This window comes from Etheostoma cragini, chromosome 17, assembly GCF_013103735.1.
Source record: "Etheostoma cragini isolate CJK2018 chromosome 17, CSU_Ecrag_1.0, whole genome shotgun sequence".
Lineage (NCBI taxonomy): Eukaryota > Metazoa > Chordata > Actinopteri > Perciformes > Percidae > Etheostoma > Etheostoma cragini.
Window position 1 is genome coordinate 18,604,619 of NC_048423.1, and position 12,254 is coordinate 18,616,872.

A 12,254-nucleotide genomic window follows, 5' to 3' on the forward strand; every position below is an offset into this window, starting at 1 on the left:
ACGCAGCGGACCAGGAAGGCGGTGAACCTCCAATTTTAATCTGGTCACAAGACCTCATATTTTATTTGTAATCAATGACACAAAAAAGGCAATAACCTGTGTTTTACATGGCAAGATCTAATACGTAAAATTGTGTCTTCTTAGTATTATTTTACCCTGATAAGTGCTATAAAAACTCATCTGACTGAACTGCAGCCAAGGGAGCAAACATCAACACAATCTGTTGACTGTGTCCTTACAGCCCCATATCACTGTTACTCACGCACATTTTGACGGTGATATCTATGACGAGAAAAAGCCAAAAACAAAATCCAATCCAGGATGTCAACAGCTGCTACATGTGATAAATTAGCAAAGGGAATTTTCTGTAGATAATGATTCCCTTTCAGACATTTCAATTTCCATGGTGACTGTTGTCAGTCAAAAGAAAAACTTAAAGGTTAAAACCCCTTTAAGACAAAAGGATAAACTTTCAATTATATAGGTTCAGTTGAAGCTTTTATCTCTGACAATCCAGGCCTCACTTTGCATGCCTTTAGCTTAATTTGTGACTAAGTATGGCCATTTCCTTTACTAATGATATGAATTCAAATTTGTATCTGTGTTCCCCTTTAAGGACAAGATGGGAGGGTGTGAGCGAGAACAAACATATGTTAATCTGAACTGCATCAGTGGAGCATGCAGAAGCAACACCAAGGCCACCAAAAAAAGTGCCTGTGAAACACTTCCCATTGCTCCGCTGGGCCCCTTATTGTGCTCAGCCAGCACAACTGATTTAGGAGACTTCCCCATTTAAAATGGTAAGCAAAGGGCTGATTGAGTCAAGACACAGACACAGACAGGTACTTTGTTTGTAGACTACAAAAATGAAAAACAAAAACAAAATCCATCTAGAATTTCTTCTATGATGTCAATTTCAAGCTGCTTTTAAAGCTTTGCTTTGCCCTTTTCCGCACCATGTATATGTGTGACTGTGTTTGCAATATGTTTACAAATGGCGGTAATCAAGCCAACCTTCAGAACAGGCAGGGGACTCATGTTCCAACTGGAAACCTCCACAAACAGGCCAAAACGGATGAGGGAAAATGGGAGCGATTCCAAACAAGTCCCCCGTGGACTCAAAGCTAAAAACCTTTTAAAACATCTTCCAGTCTTGGAGCCGAGCTGTCCCTGAGCACCAGCAACTCTGTGTATTTATTTCCCTCCTCTCTTTAATAAAATCAACTTGCTTCCTGACCCCCTGCATCCCAGGGAAACAATACATCTGTGATCTCATTTCCAAAACCATTAACAGACATTCCTTTGGAGAACTTACACTGATCTCAACTCTACTTCTGTTCTATCCTAAAATGAACCCCGAGATGGTAGATATACAGATAATGGGAAGATGACAGCTTGCAGTGTTCAGTTTGCTGTATAAACACACAAGTGCACAGATCCCAACTGGCCTTTTTAGGAGAGATGCCGCAGAGCACCATCCACCCTGCATGTGAAACAGAGGAGACCAGTGCAGGAGCTCTGGGACGGCCAGCACCGACTGGGCCAAGACAAACTGGAAAATAAGAGGAGACTTTGTTGGCCAAACTGCGATTTCCTAAATGCACTGTTGCCCCATATAATCTAGAAAACTTTTACGACGACTCCGTTTCACAAATAGGGTCAATTCGGCCAAACTTTAAGGCACAAACAAATGGATATGAAGTTAAAGTGGGCTCAAAGTTCAGCAGATAGTTAAAAAAACGAAACTCAACAGGTTCATTCAATAAGATAATTGAGAATGAGTTTTAATCTCAGATTGTCCGCAAGGTGTCTTGGTGACCTGGCGTTGTTAGATTAGACCAGCAGACTCATAACAGTAACCGACCAGGACTAGATACAGTATAAACACGAGTTTGGTGTTTCCTCAAAAATAAAGAAGAACAACAAAACTGCCAAACTACAAACTACATGTCATAAGCTCAGTGCTTTGTGGTCGTCTCTTGAGACTCCAAATTCACAAACCTGAGGGAAAACCATTTCCTTCTGGTGTTATTCATGCACTACAATAATCAGACATGAATCCAGGAAGTCACAGCCATTGAAAACACCATCTAAGCTAAAAAAGTGTGTGATTACCTAAAAGCAGGAATACACAGCAAAAGGCAAGATGATTCATCCCATTTGTAGCTCTCAGCGCCAATACTATCTGACACTACCACACACACACATAGACACATAAATATCCAACTGAATGCTCGTGAGTGGAACTAAAATACTTTCCCAAAACAAGCATGCTGCCAAAAGGCTAAGATCATTCCAACGCACCACTACGGATCTAGGGAGGCGTATTACCTACTTAATGTGCACAGCGAGTCCTTAGTCCACATACATCAGGTCTCTCTGAAGCCTCCTGGGGAGTCTGGCAGAGCTTTGAGGGTCTCGTCTGGGTGGGACGGTCCACGCTTTGACCTTGACCCTCACTATGTAGGGGGTCTGTTTTTTTTTGACAACAGGCGTACCCAGATGGGCTTGTCACCACATGCCACCTGGGAATGTGGCACCCACTCAACAACTGTGCAGACCTCAATATAAAATCCTCCTACCCCCTCGGAATGATCCTGCAGAGCCAGTAGATGAGAGACTGCTGGAATCCAGTACTGGATGACTCAACCCTCCATTAGGTTTTAATACTTCAGTCAACATACTTATGACTATTATTGACTGCATGTGAATGTGTGATTACATCTATGACTATTATTAGTTATTAGGTCTGCAACTAACATGTATTATTATTATTATTATCAGTTATTGTTAATTAAATCTTTTTTTAAATTGAGCAATTTTAAGTTTAGTTTAAAAAAAAATGTAATTAAAATGTTCAAATTGTCTTTTGTACAACCATCACTTTGAAAGCCAAAGTGAGAAAAAAAAATCTTTACATTTGAGAGAGTAGAACTTGGATTGTCATTGATTATCAGATCAACTCTATAATAGGAACAGATCAATATTTGTGAAAATCAGGTGGAAACTTCTTGGCCTGAAAAGTGAAGCCAACGCAGAAGTGCCTTTAACCTGCATTCTATCTCATTTCCAGCAGGGAAAAAGAAGTCAGATTATATAGTCTATAAAAAAAAAGACTATTTCTCACTTGATTTATTACCTCAGCAAACATTTTCAAGATAAGTTGATGGTGTCAATCACTAGTTTCAAGTCAGTCTTTATTAAAGCGTGATATTAATTTAGTGTATTTTAAAATAGGTAATAAAACATGGGATGGTTTAGGGCATGGCTACATGCCAACATGTCACTCAGTACAGAAGCTTTCAACTTTGACCCTCTCAATTTAAGTTAATCAAAGTTAAGCCAACTGGCTGCTGGCACAAGCTACATATTTAGCGTACAGCCATTAGAGTGATATCAATCTACTCATCTAACTTTTGGAAAGAAAGCAAATAAGTGTATTTCCCGAAATGTTGAACTTTTTCTCAAATAAGGAATGTTAAGGAATAATATATATGTGAAACCTTAGTTTCAGGGCTAAAATGGTTCAGAGGGTTAATACCAATGGTTTTATGCCAAAACTGATATTTGTGCCTTAATCTCTACACAAAATACAGAAAGTATTCCCCTCCCCTGATTTTTCTCTTTAATAAATAAAGCTGTGTAAAACGGATCACACCTTCTTCATAGAAGTTGGAAGTATAAACTATTAAATTACAGTAATAAATAAAAATGTCAAAGGACAACTGGTTTTGTTAGCTTACATCAAAGAAAAACGTATATCTTATTGAAAGTGAGAAAACCAATATGGGTCGTATCCAACAAAGTGGCTTGACCCTAGTAGATACTAGAGCCCAACTGATATATCGGCCAATATTAGGCATTTCACAATTTATTGGTATTGACATTTATATATATATATTTTAAACATTCATTCCATCAAATAATTGATATTTAAAAAATAAAAACGGACTGTCTACCATGTTATGAGCGTTGGTGTTGCATAGTTTGTTCACCAGAGGGCACTCTACAACGTCCCTGTTGGCAACACAGATTTCTTTTTTTGTTAATGTGTTTTTGTTCAAAGGACTTTAAGTTTCATTTCTCAAGTTTGTATTTGTATACATTTTATTTATTTTTTAGACCTTTAATATGTTTTGATGTTCCTCTATTCTGTTGTGACAATAAAACAAATTATTATCATATTATTTTAGTGAGAACTCATAAATAACTACAAACAACAAACGTTAGGGAAATCTGTTTGTCTTGTAACGCGTTTCTGGATTTAGAAAAAAAGAAAATATCCATCGGCCTATATATTGGCATATCAGATTTTTAAATTGGCATATATTGGTATATCGGATTTTTAAATCCGATATGCCAATATATACTTTAAAAAAAAAACTTTATCGGTCGGGCTCTAGTAGATACATTACTTTTTTTCATAAACTTTAATTGCTTTACGAGTTCAATGTCCAGTGGACCAGAGCAGCAACAATCACTTTATCTGAATCAGGCTCCAGATTCTGTCCACCCCATGTGAAAACTAAACAAAGGTGGGGTGGTACCATTTTGAACTATCATGTCTTTCACACAGGGGGTCTCTGTGCCGCAGTCAGAGGCCGCCTGAAAAATGAGCTATGTTAACACAAAAGAGCTCTCATCACACGCTCAGCTGTACTATGGACGGACAGAAAGGGCTGTTACGTAACACAGTTTGACTTCTGCTTTGTCAACAAAAGGCAGAGAGGAGAGAAGCTATCCAGCCCTGTGCGTGGATCCCATCAAACAGCTCCAAACATGGCTCGAAAGGGCCGCTCCGGAGCAGCAGCTTATCCCCCTAATTGAGAAGAGACCCCCACCTAACCCTCCAACCTCCCAACTCTCTTCCATAAACAGCTTCCACGTTGGACAGCAGCCTGGGATTCTACACATTCCCCGACCAAGCTATTTGAAGTTCCTTTCAAACAACTGCAGCATAAAAGGAAATGTATGTAACTCACACACTGCAGTCATTATAAGCCTCAGAGTGGGATTACACATTCATGTTGATAATGGTTGGAGCTTAATGTATGAACACTGCTTCTATGCCTTAATTCTTTTAACATCAACTAATGTCATTTCACAGTAACATAGTGTTTTAAGCACTTTATAGTGATCCTATGGTATCACGGTTATATTTGAGGATGTTTGTGACCTTTGGGAAAAAAATGTTCTTTTTCTGAGGAACAAAGCAAAAGCACCCATCACACCAGCCAACAAAAGATGTGTCCCTCCGCGCTTGGAGAGGCTCGCAGCCTGCCTGCTTGTCCATGAGAAGCCCTGACAGTTATTGGACGTGACTATGGCCAGATCCTCGGGGCAGGGAACACTTAGTTGGCACGTGTAAAGGTCCTGGGGAGGATTGCAGTGGGCCGCATGGACTGTTACAGATGCTGTGTTAGAGAGCCAGCTTGCTTTTAACATGTGTGATAGGCTTTTAGAGTGGGTTCAATAAGAATGTCAGTGAGTTGAAGGTTTACCTAGGTTGATAAATCTTCAGCAAGGGATACAGGCTACACTCCAAGAGTGGAAAACTAGCCCTATGATCTCTCTTCAGGGGGCTTTTAGAGAGAGAGTTTACTTTGGTAGGTGCAAGGTGAAAAAAATAAGAAAAGCTTGCGAACAAATAACGAGATAACTGGGATACAGTGTATGACATAATTGGAAAGAAATCCACAACGACTGCAATATAACAATAATTTTGTTGAGATATGCTAATTTGGGAATATGAATAAGAGACACACATGATGTTCCTTTAATGTCATCACTAGATAATGAGCTCAGCTGTGCACCATAGATTCCTCCTGGCTTAGATAACGGGGCGTACCACACATTAGGTGACCTGCGATGACAATTCAAATCATTGTCTGAGAGAGTGCTGAAAGTGTTTCCTCATCTCTGCTGGATGTTTTGACTCTGACGTGGATTGAACGCTCTGAGTGTGTTACCTAATATAACTTTCAGAGCGCCTATGTGACAGGACTACTTGATAATTGAGTCATAGGATATGGCGGCTAAACGTGAATATAAACAGCAATGTGATAATCCAGTAATTTTAAGTGCTATGAAGGTATCCTTGTGTGAAATGAGCATGCAGCAGGGCTCCATCATCTGTCTACTTCAGGAATGTCGGCTCAGTCTGACTCGTCCCGTCACACCCAGACACAAACATAACAGGCAGCTCCATCAATAATAGCATGGCTTCATAGATGGCGGCATATTAGAGTTACATTATTGTTTATTATATTGTGTAGTGAGTGATTTATAAACCTGGTATGGATCAGTATCACTTAGTAATTCTGGTTTGGTTTGTGTGATGATGAGTAAGGAGGAAACATTCTGGTACCTATTAAAATATCTTCCAACAACTGCCGTTTTCCATCAGTTGCTGACATATAACACAGAGGAGAAGGGTGGAGGTGGGCTGTTGGTAGCGAGGAGCGTTGCTTAAATCCATCACTAAAACATGAATTGTCTTTTCACTGCCTTGTTTACATACAGTGTCTATGATCTAGGGGGATTCTTTGTGCCACGGACCTTGAAAAGCCAAAGCTCAACACTTCACTTCACCATCCACTTCAACCAATGGCAGCAGATGGAGAAAGCAGAAAGGGGGATTGGGAGGGGGGTGTTGCTAAGCAACCTGTTGTAACATTAAAATGGAGTGAAAACAGAAACCTGGCGTTCAAAGCCGTCCCATTATTCACAGTGAAGACAAGGCTGTTTTCTACAAAAACTGTCACTACCAAGGATTTGGTAAATGTCATGCTAATATCCAGCTTCACTGAGCATTTGGCATACATAAACTCAGACTAATAAATTAGGGTGATTTTGAGAAATATACCTTACCAAAGAAGAATATCTTCTAAGTGATTTTGCTATTATCCAGTTAAACTATGTTTTAAATATAGATCTGCAATTATATATTATATTATAATAGCTAGTGCTTAGTCTAGATTTATTATATTCTGGGTAGATTAGGCCTACACTACATAGGCAGCTTCTTCTCATTTGCGTCAAAGTGACAGGCAAAAAGACTTTTGGCAAAGCAACCAAATTCTACTGCCACATGTGATGTTTGAACTTACGTAAATATAATGCAACTAATCTTTATTTTCTCCTATTCTTTGTTCTTGCATTCTGTGATTTTCCAAACCAAATGGAGATCATCTTGGCTGATCTGGAGGTCTGCCGGATCTCTGGCAAATCTTTGGAATTCAGTTTTGAGATTCATGTTTCCAAAGGGTTGCTCTTCTCAAATCTAGGGGCTCTGTGTAACCAGACTCTAAACAAGCTTCATCAAATATTAACAACTGAGCTGGGTTCATACCAACAGATCCCATGCCTACTTCACAGGTTATCATTTCTGTTTGTCAAGCTCAAAAGACTCAAATGTAGCACTTTGACCTTGAGTTATTGTTTCCTTTAATAACCAAGACCTACAGTAGATGTTGCTGGCTTATGAAAGCTGGTGCCAAATTTACATTCTGTTTGACTATTAGTCACTCTGTATCCTGAAATCCAGTTCAGACACATTAAAACACCCGGGATCTCCAAAATTGGGGATAATTCATAAGAACCTCATTCTTGAAAACCTAGGCTAGTTAAAGTAAAGAAAGTATTTACTACTGCAAATGATAAATTGCACATTTGTAAACTGGATACATGTGATGAATCCTTTCAATCTCAGTAAATGAAATGCTATTTCACAGTTACCTCCACCAAGAGTTTTATGTTTTCAGCTTGGTTTGTACGTCGGCCTCTTTGTAAGCAGGATACCTAAAAACTGATTTTCATGAAACTTGTTGGAAGGACGTAGCATGGGACAAGAAGGAACCTATCAAATTTTGTAGCGGTTTCAAATTAAGGAGCAGATAAACAAATTATTTTTCACTTCTGTAAACATTGTGAATTAGGGCGTTTGTGCTGCATTAATGTGGTGTCGGAATTATCAGAACAATGAGTTCCCCCACTGGGAAAATTCACACTGCATTAACACTGTGACATGCCTTGGTGGAAGTCTGCGCTCTCCGAGTGCCCTTTTAGTTCTTATTTGCTTTAATTGCACAATATTAAGTGCAAAAGGTCAGAGTGTGGTTGCTCTTTGAGTGAGTGAACAAATGGCTCGCGGCTTAGCTGCTGGGTAACATATGACTTCAATCTACACACACACACACACACACACACACACACACACACACACACACACACACACACACAAACAAACACACACACCTATCACCATCTCTGTGTAAACATCTATAACTCCTCTGCTGACGTGTTGTCAACAAGGAGTTTGCTTCATACACTGCTCAACTACTTCTGAGTCAACACTCAGTAGTAGCAGTGAGCAGAGTGGATGCACGCCGTGGGGAGATTTAACATATTGTTTCACTCATGGACAAAACACCGAAGAACTGATTTGGTCACACACACACACACACACACGCACACACACATAGAGTCCTTAAACACGTACTGTAGCTAATGAAGGTCCAGTTCTTTCTGAGCAAACACTGTTGAGATACACTATCTCTTTTAAATGGGTCCATGGGATAAGACAGGCAGAGGAGAGTGTGATATTTAGAAACGTGCAGTCCACATAACAAAACAAGGGAAAAGAGATTTTTTTTGACTGCTTTGCCTCTGTACTCGAAGCAGTTTGATGAATTATTTGTGTTGGGGTTAATATTTTATCAAGCTTGTTTAGCGTCAAGTTACACAGATCCATAGAAGTAAAAAAACAAACAGAAAAAAGGAAATTATCGATGTAGTAAATTCATGAATAAAAACACAAGCAAATGAGACATATGCTGAGGTTCAGAGGGAAACGACGTAGGGCATTGACAGAGGAGAAACTCTTATTCTTTTAGCGGGATTGAATAACGTCCTTAAACTGAGGTGGATTTAGATGCAGAAGAGTTGCACTCAGAACATTTAGAAATATCCTATCAGGACAAATTAGGAAATAAAAACACACTGATCTTTAAAAGGATTTTCCTGATACATATTTTTTAATATGCTGCGGAACTTTTTCTTTGTCAAATATTTTTTTCTTTTAATTAAATTAAGTGTTTAAAACGAGTCTATTCTGACTTGCTTTGTACTGCAAAATGTGATTGTCTATGTGTCTATCTAGGTACACGCTTACTGTGAGGCAGTTGTTCATGTCACACGCTGTTCATTTTGAGGATTCAGTCAGCCAGACCTGTTTGTCAGACTAGATCATGAAATTTAACATTCAGCTCCACGTTGTCAATACCTGCAGAGAATATTCACACTATTACAGTTACACTGTAAACACAGCTACTCATATGCACTAATGCCACTGGAATAAGAAGCGGAAATAAGAAACTTTACTCAAATATTCCTCTACATAACATTACAACCTGTTTTATTAGTAGGCTACACATAACTGAGAATCTAAAGCACCTCATGGACTCAAACTACCCCAAAATGTCATACTTTAATGCACCTTTAAAGTCATCCAATCAAAATGGCAAAGGCTACAGTCTAATCTGACAACATGATGATAAAAATGTCAGTGAAATACTGTTCAATAAACTATTCCTAACACCAACATGCCGCATAATATGGATCCCATTAAGTGCATGGTCCTGATGTCACAGCCTTCTCATAAGCATATAGAGTAGCCTGAAGTCTGCTCCCTATGACTCACAATGACAACCGCAAATAAGCCTCACTGCTACCTGACAACTTAAAGAAACAACCACACTAGAAAGGATTAGTCTTTTTTTAAATGATACCAGGCAGTATTAAAAAAAAAAGATGTTAAGTCAGAAAGCGTTTAACTCCCAGATTTGAGAATTTGGCTTTTATCCTCCTGGGCATTCAGTCTTAGAGTGCGGCACCTATGGCTGGTCGTATTCCTGTATCTGTATCAGTCTGTACTGCAGCAACTGTCCCAAAGCCTGAGGTGCATAATCTAAATTGACTGACTCGTAAAAGCACTAAAGCAGATACAGTCTGTTAAATTCACACTTAATGATTGAGTTAGGAATAAGAAATACATTAAGTGGCTCTGGTCTTTGCATCATCAATAACACAAAGTCAGCGGTTATGATGCCACTGTATATAAAAAAAGGAAAAGAAGGTAGGCTTGGAATAACAATGAATTTCCAGAAAACACTGAAGAGTCAGAGCTGCAGTGATCCAGAGCGGGGACATGCTTACCTCGGTGTGGTGGTAATCCAGTGTTACCCTCGCTGGTGCAGACACACTTCACTGAGCTGTGTGCGCCGAATGCTGCTCTCCACCAGCGTCCTGTCAGCGCTTCACACTAACCGGCCTCTGCTAAGTCTGCACCACCGCACAACACAACCATCGAGCACCGGGGGCTGGGCCACCGCCTCTTCACAATAAAAGCCTGGATTCATGGTTAGTCTATCCTTGACGTTCCACTTCCGGGATTGCTCCGATAACGCCGGTGTCACTGCCCAATGTGAGAGAAGCCCCTGACTGCAGGCCCGCAGACCTCAATGTGGGCGGGGTTAAACGTTTAACTCTCCAGCCCATTCTCCAGCATTTTACCCTGTCATTTCATCGTGATATCAGAGTGAATTCAGTGGCAAGCACCCACGCTTCGGACAGCCTTTTTCAAACAATAAATAGTGGGAGTAAGTGTGACTTTTATAGTTGTTTAGTTTTCAAAAACAATTTAAAAAAGCTGGTTATGTATATTTTAATGTTTCTGCACAAGTTGAGCTGGCTGAGGTTCGGATTGGATGGCTAGCTCTCTTCTTTAACTGTCTATGCTAGCTCCAAGTAATCTGAAAGTGTGGAAATTATTTCCATTGAAGGACAATGTTCCAGGCGTCGCGTGCATGGATGGTCTCTGATCATCTGCAACCAGGAGATGAAGGAGAGCTCAGATCCACAACACCTAGCACATCTTTGTCTCTGCCCCCCCAGGCATAGCGCGGCTAGCGCGACCAGTGCAGGTGCTAGTGCCACTGACTCGCGTGTGGATGATAGCCTGTAGATCTGTCTCCAGTGTAGATCTGTCTTTAGTGTATCTGTCTTCAGTGAATGAGCCCGCATCTCAACCAGTGGGCTTCTGTTTTAGCGAGTTTATGGCGTATGACCGCCAGAGGAACAGTAGGTGTGTGAAGGCAATCTGTCTGTGTTTTGTTTTGTGTCGTTATATGAGCTATATGGATTAAAATAGTCGATTCATAACGCTACAGAGCTGCAGGCGCGTTTCTATATCAGCTTTTACTGTTGACAAGTTTGTTCCCTCGTGGTTTTCTCTTTTTATGGCCAAGGGCTTGTTAATGTGATTTATTTCCTTTTGTTAAACATGTTTATAACATGCATTGTTACACTAAAGTCACAGCTTGTCTTGGCAGGAAATAACTTCAGTCTTGTTTTACATGGCAGACGTTATCGTTGATTCAAACTGTTGGCAGTGTGGTTGAAAACTTAAAACAGAATTGTGAAATATTCTGCCTCATCTTATGAGCAGAACTAAACTATGTTTTGGGGAACAAATAAGGAGAAGGTGGTGCAAAGTTCGCCTGGAAAACTTATCTGTATTTATATTTTCCATTACAAGTACTCACTTTTTCAATATTATTTATGGTCACAGGTAAATGTAATTTATATTACGGCTACCTACTTTGGCTTTAATACTTTAATTACATATTCAATTGAATGCAATATTGTTACTTGTACTATGGTAACTGCACTTTACAAAACCTTTATTTGACGCCACTTTACTTCAGTCTACCTTCTGCTCATTGTCTGTTGTTTGCCTGTTTTTCTTGTGTGTTTGTTTGTTTTGCTTTTTTGCTGTTGTAACAAGGAAATTTCCTCACTGTGGGATGAATAAAGTATCTAATCTAATTATTGTTGTTGTTATTATGGTTGTATATATGTTATTAAACTTATTTTCAGAACTATTCAATTATTGAATTATTGTGAAATGTGTCAATATTGTATTTCATAATTAGTAAAACCAAAGATTAAGTTCAGTATGTTTAAATCGCTGCATTTCGCCCCCTCCATTAAGGTTTCTTGTCCCTCTTCGGACACCGTCTTAAATGAGTTGGCTAGTGCAGTGGTTCTCAACCGGTGGGGCGGGCCCCCCCGGGGGGGCGCGGACTCTCTCCCGGGGGGGCGCGAGTAGACTACAAGATGGGAGGGGAAAAAAACTGTGCTCAACCACGGGAGCTGCCCTGAGCCCCTCTCCCGTCAAAAGCACTCACAGTCAG

General features: G+C 39.9%; 1 protein-coding gene across 17 annotated transcripts in view; it reads right to left on the bottom strand.

Annotated features, from left to right (window-relative positions):
• LOC117960909 (sorbin and SH3 domain-containing protein 1) overlaps positions 1–10,449 on the bottom strand; it is a 46,445-nt gene extending 35,996 nt beyond the window's left edge. For 13 of the 17 annotated variants that reach the window (XM_034899208.1, XM_034899212.1, XM_034899207.1 and 10 more), the window contains exon 1: positions 10,216–10,449. The gene's annotated coding sequence lies outside the window, so the exon portion shown is untranslated. Of the gene's footprint in view, positions 1–2,331; positions 2,432–10,215 lie in introns of those variants that run through there. The other 4 variants (XM_034899202.1, XM_034899205.1, XM_034899201.1 and 1 more) reach the window with 3 other exon arrangements.
• Positions 10,450–12,254: the final 1,805 nt, after the last annotated feature.